At 36.8% G+C, this 13166-nt stretch overlaps 1 non-coding gene across 1 annotated transcript; it reads left to right on the top strand.

Moving 5' to 3' along the window:
- The first annotated feature begins 10417 nt into the window (after nucleotides 1-10417).
- On the top strand, nucleotides 10418-10524 carry LOC142174139 (small nucleolar RNA R71). Its single transcript, XR_012703471.1, has one exon. It is a non-coding gene; the product is annotated as a small nucleolar RNA R71 (small nucleolar RNA).
- The last annotated feature ends 2642 nt before the right edge of the window (nucleotides 10525-13166 follow it).

Below are 13166 nucleotides of genomic sequence, written 5' to 3'. Positions count from 1 at the left end.
AATAGATAATATTCAACAATGAGTCTCAAATAATGGAAATCAACAGGTAAAGGGATAACATGAACAGTTACTTCAAGTAATGAAAATCAAGATGGAAAGAAATAACACGAACAATAACTTCAGACAATGATAATTAACAATGTAGATATAACATATAACAATAAAGGAGGCAACAAGTTCAACTAAAGCATGTGAGCAATTTAACAAGTAGGATGTAGCAAATACTAAACAAGTCAACTAAGGCATTTAAGGATGGTCTAACACAATTAGGGATAAATTGACTATGAGAATTTAGAACATAATATGGCATTTCAATTAAAGCATGGAAATAGTCTAAGTAGCGTAAATCGGTCAAAATAGCACGTACAACCTGTGTACTCACTCATCACCTTGCGTGCACGGATTTCACTTAGCACAATTGAATCAAACAATACCAATCCTAAGGGGTAGTTCCCCCACACGAAGTTAGGCAAGACACTTACCTCAACTAGGCCAATTCAATACTCGAAAATAGCTTTTCCCTTAAAATTTGCCTCCACACGGCTCAAATCTAACAAAAATCTCATCAATATCATCAAACAATTCTAGGGAATTCAATTGCAATAGATAAAGTTAAGATCTTTACACTTTTTCCAAAAGGTCAACAAAAGTCAATTGTATCACTTTGTAAATTCAGACTAGGTGTGGACGTGTTAAATAAGTATTAATATAATATCTTAGACGTATGAAGTCCTATAGGGATGAGTATAGGTGGAAATAGTTGTTTTGGAATCAAGACGGAGATGGGTGCATAAGATTCGATAAAATCGACTATGTTTACAAAATGTCTGTCTTCCAACACTATATCTGAATATATGTAAGGAATTAGGGTAAACATAAAACGTGAAAGTTGTAGATTTTTGAATTATCTTCCCAACGATATATTGTGGAGCCCGAACAGATTTTTGAGTAAACGGTTATGTGCATTGTACTGGACAATGCGCAGTATGCGCGCCCAGATGGTCCCGTGCGCGGCCGCACACTTGTGCCAGTGCTACTACCCTAGTGCACGTCCAGGTTCATGTTTGGTTCTTCAGGTGAATGGGAGCACACCCGGGGGTCATTTTAAAAGCCTAATCCGTCCCCTACACCCCAAAACACAAAAACTTGCTAAAGGAAGAGAAGTTCTTAAGAACCTAACTCCTCAAAGGTCCCTCCATCATCCAAGGTAAGTTCTAATGGTGATCCTAAGTTTATTTCGATTCTCCAATACCTTATTAACATAGGTAAACCATTCACATCATTAGATATTCTATTGGGACATCAGTTTTGAGAGACGAAACCCTAGAACTCGAATTCAAGAGGATTGAACGTCAAAAAGGTAATATCTTCACCCTCTACTTGATTATAGTATTGGATTAATGATTATAGACTCTAGTTCATGAGATATTAGTGGATGTGTTTGATAGAAAACCATGAAGGGTTATGGATTTGGGTTGTTGATTGTTGGTTATTGGTTAAGGGTGTTGTTTATCTTATGGGTGATGAAGAATGATATTGATTATAAGAAATTTGAAATTTTAAAATTTATCTTGGAGCAAGAGAATGGGTTGTTGGGTGTAGAAACATCATTAATGAGGGTTATGAGGCTTTACGCCCATAAAGTTTTTATTGAGATGTGTAAGTGACCAAGACATGAGTATTATTGCTAATATGAAATTCCTTTGACTTGTATTGATATAGATTAAAGTTCAAAGGGTTAGCGAATGTTGTATAACGCTCAAGAGAAGGAAGTCAAGGTATGTGAGGTTAACTCTCTATATTTGAGAATGTTAATGATTCTCCCTACATTATATTTCTTTTACAATGTTACTAATTGCCTCAGAAATATAGTTAAGCCTAGTTCCTTGAATAGTTGCAGAACTTCTATTCTCTAGCTTTATAACTCGTTCATAACTTTCATTTTGAACGTTATGAGCTCAATGCGTAATCAATATAGACTTGGGTTTGATGTCCATGAGTATCAGTCTAAATTACTTAGTATGTCATAAACAATTGAAATTTCAATATTCATAATCAGTTCAAGAATACATGTCTCAGTCTAGTCCTATTTAGTATTCCAGTTTCATGTAACTCAATATGATTTAATATTTCAGCATCACATATTGCAGTATGATTCTCAGTTCCTGATTTTAAATGTGTGAATGTTGAACACATGCATTTGGGCTTGAGGCCGTAGTATATATGCTTTATGCATACTTGGGCCTGAGGCTGTAGTTTATGCTTTATGCATCTTTGGGTCCGAGGCCGTATTTTATGCTTTATGTATTTTTGGGCCTGAGGCCATAGTTATGTATACGTATACTTGGGCCTGAGGCCGTAGATTGTGAACATATATATTGGGCCTGAGGGCATAGTTTATTTAGATAAACAGGTGGTTTATCATTCAGAAGAGGGATTATTCATATCCTTACTCCCTTTGTTCAGTTATCAGTTATCATTTCAGTTTCAGTTTCAGCAGTTACCATTTCAATTATCAGTTATCAATTCTAAGTTATCAGCTCAATTTCAGTTTCAACATTTACAGTTCTTTCTTTTAGTTGCTTTACATACCAGTGCAATTCAAATGTACTGATGTCCCTTTGCCCAGGGCCTGCATCTCACGATGCAGGTAATGATTTACAGGTTGATGATTCAGAGCGCTAGGATTCTCATACCAGCTATTTGGAGATCCCCAGTTCTTTCGGGGCATACAGCCTTCAGTAGTTTCAGACAATCAGTGTTTTCAGTACTTAATTAGAGACTTCATAGACTAGAGTAATAGTTAGACAGGGTCGCAGGCTTTTCATGTTAAGCAATTTTGTCTACAGATATATTTCAGGCTTATATTAGTGTTTCGACACTTGATTTATATCATTCATACTTCCAGTATATCAGCATGTGTTAGTTTATCTTCTGCATTCAGTATGTTAGGATATCACATGTTGATTCAGCCAGCCAGTTGGTTCTCTCGGTCACATGTAGTCAGGCACCAAGTGTCGTATTACGTCCAAGCCTAGGTTCGGGCCATGACATCAACCTAGGTCCCGCCCGGTCAAAACGCCTATCCAATAGTAGATTCCATCTACCCATGACCCCACGAGTTCATATATGTGATTAGTTTTAAAATCCGAGTCTAAATCGACTCTCAAAACTCAATTTCTTATTTTTTTCAAAAACTTGACAAAGTTTCACAAATTCCTACTTTGATGCACATGATTTTGATGTTATATTTTAAGATATGTTGATGGAATATGATTAGAAATAGATTATAATCATTTACCCAAGGTTTGTAGGTGAAAATCCCCTCTCTAGATCACCTCCTACCGAGTCTAAGGTTCAAAAATGAGATAATGAGTTCAAACCTCCCTTCCCTCAGCTATTTGTCCAGTCACAGATGTCAGAATTGCAGCTGGGGGTTTGCAATTGCGAACCCCACCAATGCGAATAATCCTCGTGAAGCAAAAACCTTCCATCTCTTCTGTCATCGCAATTGAAATGAAGAGTTCACAATTGCGAACCTTGGGCCTCCGCAAATGCGACCATGGAGATCGCAAATGCAAACCAGCTCTCCCCCAGGTACTTATCGCAGATGCGAACACTGGGTTCTCAAATGGGAACCCAACGGACTTGTCCTACCTTCGAAATTGCGATCCAAATACTGGAAAATGCGAGATTCAAAATCTCGCAAATGCGATCCAAAACTCGCAAAGGCGAGATCTCCAGTATCTTCATTACTTCTTTGTTTGTCTTTCTTATTCCTTGTTGGAAATTCAGATTTATTCTTATTCTTGAGACCATCCTCTTGCTCTTCCCTCACTTCACCCCCTCGATTCTCATTACTTTTCTGCTCCTCTACAGTCTCAACTTTCTTTCTAGTCAACTCATCCTTCTATTTTGCAATATGGTCATGCAATACTTTGTCACTTCTCAAAGACATTGCATTTGTTTTTTCTATTGGATTCTTCTCGATATCAGAAGGAAGAGTTCCCGGATCCCTTTCAGACAACAAACTAGCAATCTGTCTCACTTGCCTCTCTAAGTTTCAAATGGATGTACCATGAGTTTCAAGTCTCTCATTTGTTTTAATAATGAAAGTCTTTATTCGATCTTCCATACCATACTGATTTTCCTGTTGAGGCTGGTATAGCTACCTCTGCTTATTTGGGAAACCTGAAGATCCTTGTCCTAGGTCTCATAATATTCTACCGCCATGAGTTTAGACGACCACTTGGTGAACTCCACGAAAAGCCTGGGTGCCTCTACCCCATGGAGTTAAAATTATTACCACCTTGTTATGCCTCTATCAAATCTTCCCATAGTATTTACCACTTCATTTGTAGTTGAGGCATGACACTCATGTATTGGACTTTCCATTTCACAAAAATCACAAACTGATGGTGGCTGGCTCTAGGCCTTAGTTAAGGTCAACTTTCTGAGTTCCTTTTCTATGGAGTCTAGTTGGGCATCCACTTGATGTACCCCAACCTTTTTCTTGTCTCATTATCATCTACAGTCCATTGATTTGCATCTTTAGATAATTCATTAATAATTGCGACAAAACCTCAGGCGTTGTCTTTATAAGAGGTCCTCAAACTACATTATTTAGCATCCTCCTAGGTGAGGGTGTCAGGACATTCTAAAAATCTTGGGCATTCATCGAAAAGTCGACTCCGTGATGCTGACTTCTTCTCACAATATCCATAAACCTCTCACATGCTTCAAACACTATTTCTATATCTTTCTGCTAAAAAAATATTTGTCAAGGAACTTTATCATCATGTCTTCACAAGTTTGAATTGAACCAGTCACCAAACTTGGGAACTGGTACTTAGCATTATATTTTAGTGAAAAAGAAAATATCCTTAAGTAGATAGCATCTTTCGATGCCCCATTATACTGGAAGGTATTCATAATCTCATCAAAATCCATCAAGAGAGTACTTGGATCTTCATTTGGTTTGCCTCGGAAGACCCAACTGTTTAAAATAGTCTGAAGTAGACCTTGCTTGATCTCAAAATTATTGTCTACAATCGAAGGAGGTCTCATACTAGATAATCCTTGGTTGTAGACTGGCCTAGTGTAGTCTCCCAATTATCATCCAAGCATGGGCATATTATTTTCAAATTCGTCTTTAATCAGAGGTCGGTTCAGGTTGAATCTTCGTCCTCCGTTCCCATCAACCGTTTCATCAACTCTCATAGTTGCTTCAGCATCTACCCGTGCGACTGCTTCTTGTTGGGCTGCTTCCCGTGCAACCAAATCAACTTGGTCATCACCGTTTTTCTCCATATTATCTACGGCCGAAGACTTCCCCAAGATATTCCCGGTAATTTCTCTCTTTTCTCCACTGTCGCAGGTGGGTTTCAACTCGGGTTCACATGAAATCATTTACTTGGAAGAGGACCGAGTCATACACTAGAGATGTTAAACATATTACTTGTAAACAAGTGTTAAAACGTGAATGCGGGAAAATAAAATTGGTTCCTGAATTAGCACAAAAAACTATTTGGAACACTATTGATTTTCAATACCCGGTAACAACACCAAAATTTGACGAGTGCAAAACACAACACAAAAATTAATGCTTGCCAACCAAAGACAGTATAGTAAAATATCGTCTCAACATGGATTGGATTTAAATAATATGTAAGTAATTTCAGGATTAAATGCTATTCGGGATGTTCAACACTTTGATTTGGGATGATTACTATTGCAATTAACAAATAAAATTAAAGCAATTAATAATTGATCACATAGGACTAGAGAGTAGAAAACTTGGGTTGTTATTAGTGCAAGAAATTAGGGTCATGACATGATAGGTGCCTGATTGCTGTCCTGGATTTGACACTATTAAATTTCACTCTTAAGGCTCTATTGATTCTCACGAATTCAATAGGTTATTATCTTATTATTCTGATTCAGATTCCTCTCTCGATTAAACCTAAACCGTTCAAATAAGCAAATGTGAAGTACGGTGAAACATGCAAGAATCTATTGGTAGAAATATTCTAAGAGAAACTGTCTAGCGAATATTTCTCAATCTTAATTCAAATAATGGATCACAAAGCTCTTTCGATTACTTAAATAACCACTAAAATAAATTAAGGTATGCATTGCAACAATATTCAATAATTTATTCTTTTCCGATTAAACAAGATAATGAATAAAATCACAACTAAGATTAAAGATCCTCCAACAAATTCAAGCAATTAAACAATAATCAAATCCATAAACAACAACAAAGTTACCAATTGATATCAAACCATAACGTAAACTACTCCATAGATATGGAGAAAGTCATCAAAATAGAGTTAAAGAATAAGAAAATATTAATCCAACGTTACAATCCAAACTCGCGTATTGAATTGGTGGAAGGATGGTGAAATCTTGTGACTTGAAGCCTCCACTTCTCTCTCTCAATCCTCTTTAGGACCAAAGTCCCATAAAATCATGTTTTTGGGTGTATTATACTATGTAGGAACATGACGGGACCAAACTACCCTATTTGAGCCGAAGTAAAAAAAGTTGGGCACTATTTTATACTAGTGCACCGCCCTACGCAGCGCACCATATGCCGCATTAATGGAAAAATTCAGAGGCTTAGTTTTTTCCTCTACATGAAAATTGAACTGCGCTATGCAACGCATTAGTGCATTTTTTTGAGCTTTAGATTTTTCTTCAATTCTAGATATCAAGACTTGGTCGTCGAACCTCGACTCCCGGACGCATTTCCTGCTTAATATTTTGGGCTTCTACTCAGACTCCAAATCTCCAATTCATCCATTTTATCTTTAAACTCGCTTCTCAACTTGAAATCACATCCTACATAATATAACACACGTAATAAGTGCAAATCATTAGCAATAAGATTCAAACACGATTGAAATACAACAATTAGAATACTAAATGCAGCCAAAAACATGGATTCCTAGCCTATTAATATTCGGCTTAAAGTATGTATATTTATATGCATATCGCCTTGCATTTTACTCATATTTTGTGGATTTTAGATGTGTAAGGTAATAATTTATTCTAGTTTGCGGTATTTTTATATGTAGGAGTCACTCGGAGGCAATGTGGGACGGAAGTGAACGAGTTGAAGCGAAAAAGAGAACAAAAGAAAAATATCGGACAATGCAGTTCTCAGGCCATTGCATCGCGCTACTTGGGGCGCATATTACAATCCCGAAATTTTTTGGTCAAGGTCAGTGCCAGGGCTAGCGCGACGTGCTACCCTGGACTTGGGTGACGGGACATTCTCCTATTTCGCCCGGGGCAAGGTTTGGACGGCTCTACACACCCCCAACTCGCATAAAAAGAAGTCTAAACCTATTTTGGAGGGGGAGACACTATTTTGATAGTAAAACACACACACGGAATACTCGGGAGTACCACGCATTATTCATAAACCGCTCACTTACTCTAATATAGAGGTCAACGACATTACATTTCCTTCATGAATCAAGTGGCCACACACAACAATAGAGAGTAGTTCCACACACAATGAAATTAAGAACAATTAGGAACTTCAAATAGAAAGAATTCACTCACTCTCAGAAAAAATATTCATATGCCACAAAAGATGAACCATAGTCTTGCCCGCAGTGTACTACTCTACTAATTGAGCTCATTCAGTCAAGGATCAAGTAGGACTTTAATTGATTGTAATGTAGGCTGTAGGATGGGTAGGATACATTTGGATATAAGAGTGACTACACCTCCCTAAGCACTTTAATACACACATTTCATTGTTCAAAACCCCATACATATGTGAAACCAAAACTCCACCTTCAGATCAATATTCAGTAACTCCCTACTTCTTTAAGAACAATTACATCAAGAGTCACCACGATCAAATAATATTTTGCACAACAATACGCCATTTTTTTTTCTTCTCTTTCAATTCAAGTGGTTCTTACTTTTTCAATACAGTGCACCTTTCTCCTTATTTCATTAGTTCCACTCAAAAGCCAAATCAACCACCCCACACTTCAACTTTTACAAAGTTCATATCAAATTCAAGTGCTCATGAGAGGTACAAGGTTCAAATAGATGGTCAATTCAAACAAACAAGCAAGGCTTGTAATATGGTTGCCACAGAAATATGATTACAAGCTCAACAAGGTTAACTAAGATGCATAACAATTAGGTGGGTAACAACATATAACTGGCTCAACAAAGAAACGCCTATATCACTTCCAAGACTGAATAAAACTACTATTTCGCTTTGCAAACACATGTGGCAAGTTCTAGACATCAAATACAATGCACGGAATAACACAAACTCCTCACACACACATGACACATAAATCACTCAGGATTGGACTCATCAAGACACTCTAGTCAAAGCAGTTAAGCAAAGTTAAGATCAAACAAAACCCTTGAAAAAGAACCGCGACCCAAAGAAAAATCAAGGGGGAATTAATACACTACCTAACAAAAGAAATTTTTTGTCTTTTTATTTTGACTTTAATCCCTCAAAAAACTTGTCGATATGATATCCATCGTCGGGAAAAATTAAAAATTGTAAAAGTTTATTGTTTTTTCAAATTTTTTATCTCTATCTCTACTACTACAACTAACAAAACAAAAACAAAAACTAGTATACATACAACATACAAATATCCCCCACCCCACACTTTAAGTTGTGGCATGTCCCCATGACACACAATTAAAAAGCATAAGATAGAAGAAACTTCTCTGAATATCTAGTTGGGATTTGGGTCAAAGTCGGGCTCCATTCTTCTCGCCCGAACCAGTGCACACATCCACGCAGACAACTTTTTCTCAGCCTTCTTGGGGTACACCCCACACTTTTCTTTTTCACTCACTAGAGCCTTCTCTTTTGAACTCTTTACCTTCCACTCAACACTTACAGCTGGCTTCTCCTTTTTAACCTCCCATTTCTACATTTATCTCAAAAGTTACAATCTCCTCACCCACTCTAAGAATAAGTTTTCTATCATGTATATCTAAGATTTCTCTACCCGTTGCTAAGAATGGTCTTCCTAAGATAAGGGGAACCTCCTTGTTTTCCTCCATATTCACCACTATAAAGTCTACAGGAAATATAAACTTATCTACCCGAACTAAAATATTTTCCACTATCCCCTCGGGTATCAGAGTCGTTTGGTCTGCCAGCTGCAAAGATATTGGCACCGACCTTATCTCTCCAATCTCATTCTCCAGCTTCCTGTAAATAGACAAAGGCATTAGATTAATTGAGGCACCAGAATCACATAATAATTTATCAAAGTTAAGAGTGCCTAGAGAGCAAGGTATAGTTAAACTCCCTATATCTCCACACTTTTGTGGGAGTTTGTTTTGCAAGATTGCACTACAATGCTCTGTGAGCTTGACTACTGAGGTCTCTTCTATCTTCCTCTTCTTTTTTAGGACCCCCTTCAAGAATTATGCATAAGCTGGCAATTGTGAGAGCACTTCTGTGAATGACAAATTTACATTAACCTGTTTCAGCATATCCAGAAATCTCTCAAATTGTTTGTCCAACTTTTCTCTATACAGCTTTTGGGAAAAAGGTAAAGTAGGCATGTGCTTGCTTTCTTCATTAGATTCCTCATTTCTTGAAGTTTCCTCCTTCTTCTTTTTCTCAGCTCCCTTATTTCCTTTCTTCTTCTTATCAACTTTATTTTTCAGCTGCTCCCCAATTTATTTTTCAAGTACCACCTCTTTTTGGATTGGAGTGGGATATTTCAACATTTTCCCGCTTTTCAAGGTCACATCATTCACTGTTTCTTTGGGATTTCTCTCAGTATCAGGTGGGAGAGTTCATGAAATTCTCTCAAACAATATTGTGGTAATTTTTCCCACTTGTCTCTCCAAGTTTCGAAAACCAGTACCCAGTTCTGTGATGGTTGCTCCATGAGTGTCTAACCTCTCTTCTGTCTTGACAATGAAGGCTTTCATTTGATCTTCTAGACCAGGCTGGTTGGGCTATTGAGGCAGAAACTACTGCCTCTGTTGATTTTGGAAGACTGGAGCTCCTTGTCCATGAGGTTTGGGGTTGATTTGCTGCCATGCATTTGCAATATCCCCAGATGAACTCATGAGTAGGGTGTTCTCTTTCACATATATCACAAGATGCATGAGGCTTACCTTGTATCAAAGCTAAGGTTAGCTTCCGTTTTTCTTTTGCCATTGCATCAAGTTGTACTTGTACAGATGTGTTAGCATTAACATGGTGAACATATGTCGATCTTCTTCTTTCAGCACTCTCAGAGGGCCACTGATTTGCATCTTCAGATAACTCATCAAGAATAATGACTATCTCCTATGGTATCTTCTTCATCAACGGGCCTCCGGCTGCATTACTCAATGTTCTACGTGAGGCCGGTGTCAATTCATCCAAAAAATCTGGAGTTGCATCGAGAGTTCAATTTCGCTATGTTGACACTTTCGAACTAATTCCTTAAACCTCTCCCAAGCCTCAAACACAGTTCCAGTATCTTTCTGGCAGAAGTTATGGATTTCTCTTCTAAACTTTCCCGTTTTAGCTGAGGAGAAATACTTATCAAGAAATTTTCTGGTCATCTCCTCCCATGTTCTAATTGATCCTGTTGGCAAGCTCTGAAGCCACTTATTAGCATCATCTTTTAGTGTGAAGGGGAATGCCCTTAAGTACACTACATCTTGTGACACACCATTATATTGAAAGGTGTTCATAATATCCTCGAAGTCCATAAGATGTGTGTTTGGATCTTCGTTCATCCTCCCTCTGAAGACACAACAATTTTGAAGGGTTTGGAGCAACCCTTGCTTCAACTAGAAATTATTAGCTACAATAGGAGGTGGTATAATACTTGACAATCCTTGGTTGTATACCGGTCTAGCATAATCGCCGAGTGGTCTCCCAGCCTTGGGAGGTATAATTCCAAACTGGTCTTCACCCAAGGGTTGATTCTGAGCAATTCTACGAGCCCTCTCCTCTTCATAGACAAGTTGTGCATTTCGAAGAGCTGCTTCCTCAGCATCTCGTACAGTTTTTTCTTGTTGTTGGGCTGCCTCTCTTGCAGCTAAAACCACATTATCATCATCTCCAACTATAGTTTTGTTGGTTGAGGATTGCCCAACCTTCTCTGTATTATCCGGGAGATTTCTTTCCTTCCTCAGCTGTCGCAGTTGTTTTTCTATCTCTGGTTCTTATGGTAGCACTTCCTTCCTAGAAGATCGAGTCATGCACCAATCTAACCTGTAACCTGCGCAAGGTCAAGGAATACCAAACGTTAAAAGAGAAATATAAAATAAATAGATTAATTCCTGAATTAGCACTACAAACTATTTCCAACACTATTGATTGCCAATCCCCGGCAACGACGCCAAAATTTGACGAGCGCAAAACACACACTTAAATATGCTCGCTAGATGAATATAGTATAATATAATATCGTATCCACATGGATTGAAGTTAAATAATATTATCGCAGTTTGTAGCTAGATTGCTAATATTTTCTAACATACTTCGCAGGAGGAAGAGCATCTGAAAATTAAAGAAAATAAGAAAAAACGTTGGAATTGAGTAGCCAATTGGGAATGAAGAAGCAGATGGACTAAAGCACCATAGTTGTGACGATAGCAATTGGAAATCATGAAGGAAATCACATAGTTGCAACTAGAGAAGTATAGTTGAAACTATAGTCTTTCTCTGCAGAATGAAACTCAATTAACAAGTTCATAGTTGTACCTACAATTTCCATAGTTGCAACTATGGAGAACCTTTGGCATTAAACTCTATAAATAGAGAGTGAATTTTGGAAAGAAGACATGGAGTCTTGCGGGAGAAAACTACTCTTTGGTCTCTCTCTTTTGTCTTCAGTTTTTTCTACTAGTTGGCTTTCTTTTAGAATAACAATATCTCATCATAAGTTCTTTGTTTCTAAATTAGTTTTTCTTACTTCGTAATGGAGTAACTTATTTTGTTGGGATAGTTGATAAAACTTGATATATATATATATATATATTTATAATACTATCTCAGTTTAATACATCCTTGGCTTGAAACTTTCTTTTTATATTTTGTACTGTGTCGTAATAATAGTTTTAATTAATCATTATTATCACTTCTACATAGTTTATCTCTAAGTTATTCTTATATTGATTTTGTAATTCTCACGAAGCAAAATTGATATATAATAACCAATGAATAAATAGTAGAGTGAGAGTAGTTTTTAGTAATCTATTATTCCAAGTTCGTAATCTTGCTTGCCTCAGTTTTAATTCTCACGGAGGAATTATTGTAGGCCAGATTATTGATTTTTTTAGTAAAAGTATTCTCACAAAGTTTTTACTACCTCCTAGCACAATTCAAGAAAAATATTTCGGTTTAATCGTCACTAATTTTAACTCAATTAATCACATAACCTCACGAAGTGCTATTAATTGACTACTTCTTAGTGAGCTAAATATAATTTTATTAGCAATAAGCAATTATTCCTCAGATAAATACATGTAAAAATTGAGATGTTATTGTAATATATTATCAAGTGAATTCAACGATTCCTAACTATTTTAAATTATAAATCTTTCGAAAGTTCTTGGTTTTTGTTTAAGTAATTAACAAGCTTTAAACCTCACTCACTTTTCATCAAACTGATTCTCTCAAATAGTTGTTGAAATATGAAATGTCTGTAGCATAGATGTTCCAATCTTCGTGGGACGATATCATAAACTATACTAGATGTGGACAAAGCACGAGCAGGAAAATCCTATACCCATTGGCCTCGTCAAAGTTTTGGCGCAGTTGCCAGGGATTGGCATACATCTACTTCAGATTAAATATTTTGTTACTAATTTGAGACCTTATTATTACTATCTATCTGTTACTATTATCACTATTTACTAAGTAGTACTATAACTAATACTGTTGTAATGACCCGACTTATTGTTTTAAGAATTAACTCCCCGCTTAGTGACTTAAGGTCTCGAAAAGTTTCACAATATGTATTATGACCCGCGGGTGTGGTCGAGTTTGATTTTCGAAAGATTCAGAATTAAATTAAAAGAATAATTTTTATTTAGAACCTTAAATGAAAAGAGTTGACTATTGAGCAAACGACCTCGGAATGGAATTTTGATGATGGTAATAACTTCGTATGATAATTTCGGACTTAGGCGTATATTCGGATTTG

Source organism: Nicotiana tabacum, chromosome 2 (assembly GCF_000715075.1).
Source record: "Nicotiana tabacum cultivar K326 chromosome 2, ASM71507v2, whole genome shotgun sequence".
Classification (NCBI taxonomy): domain Eukaryota; kingdom Viridiplantae; phylum Streptophyta; class Magnoliopsida; order Solanales; family Solanaceae; genus Nicotiana; species Nicotiana tabacum.
The sequence above is the reverse complement of the archived record's forward strand: the minus strand, read 5'-3'. Positions and strand labels throughout refer to the sequence as shown.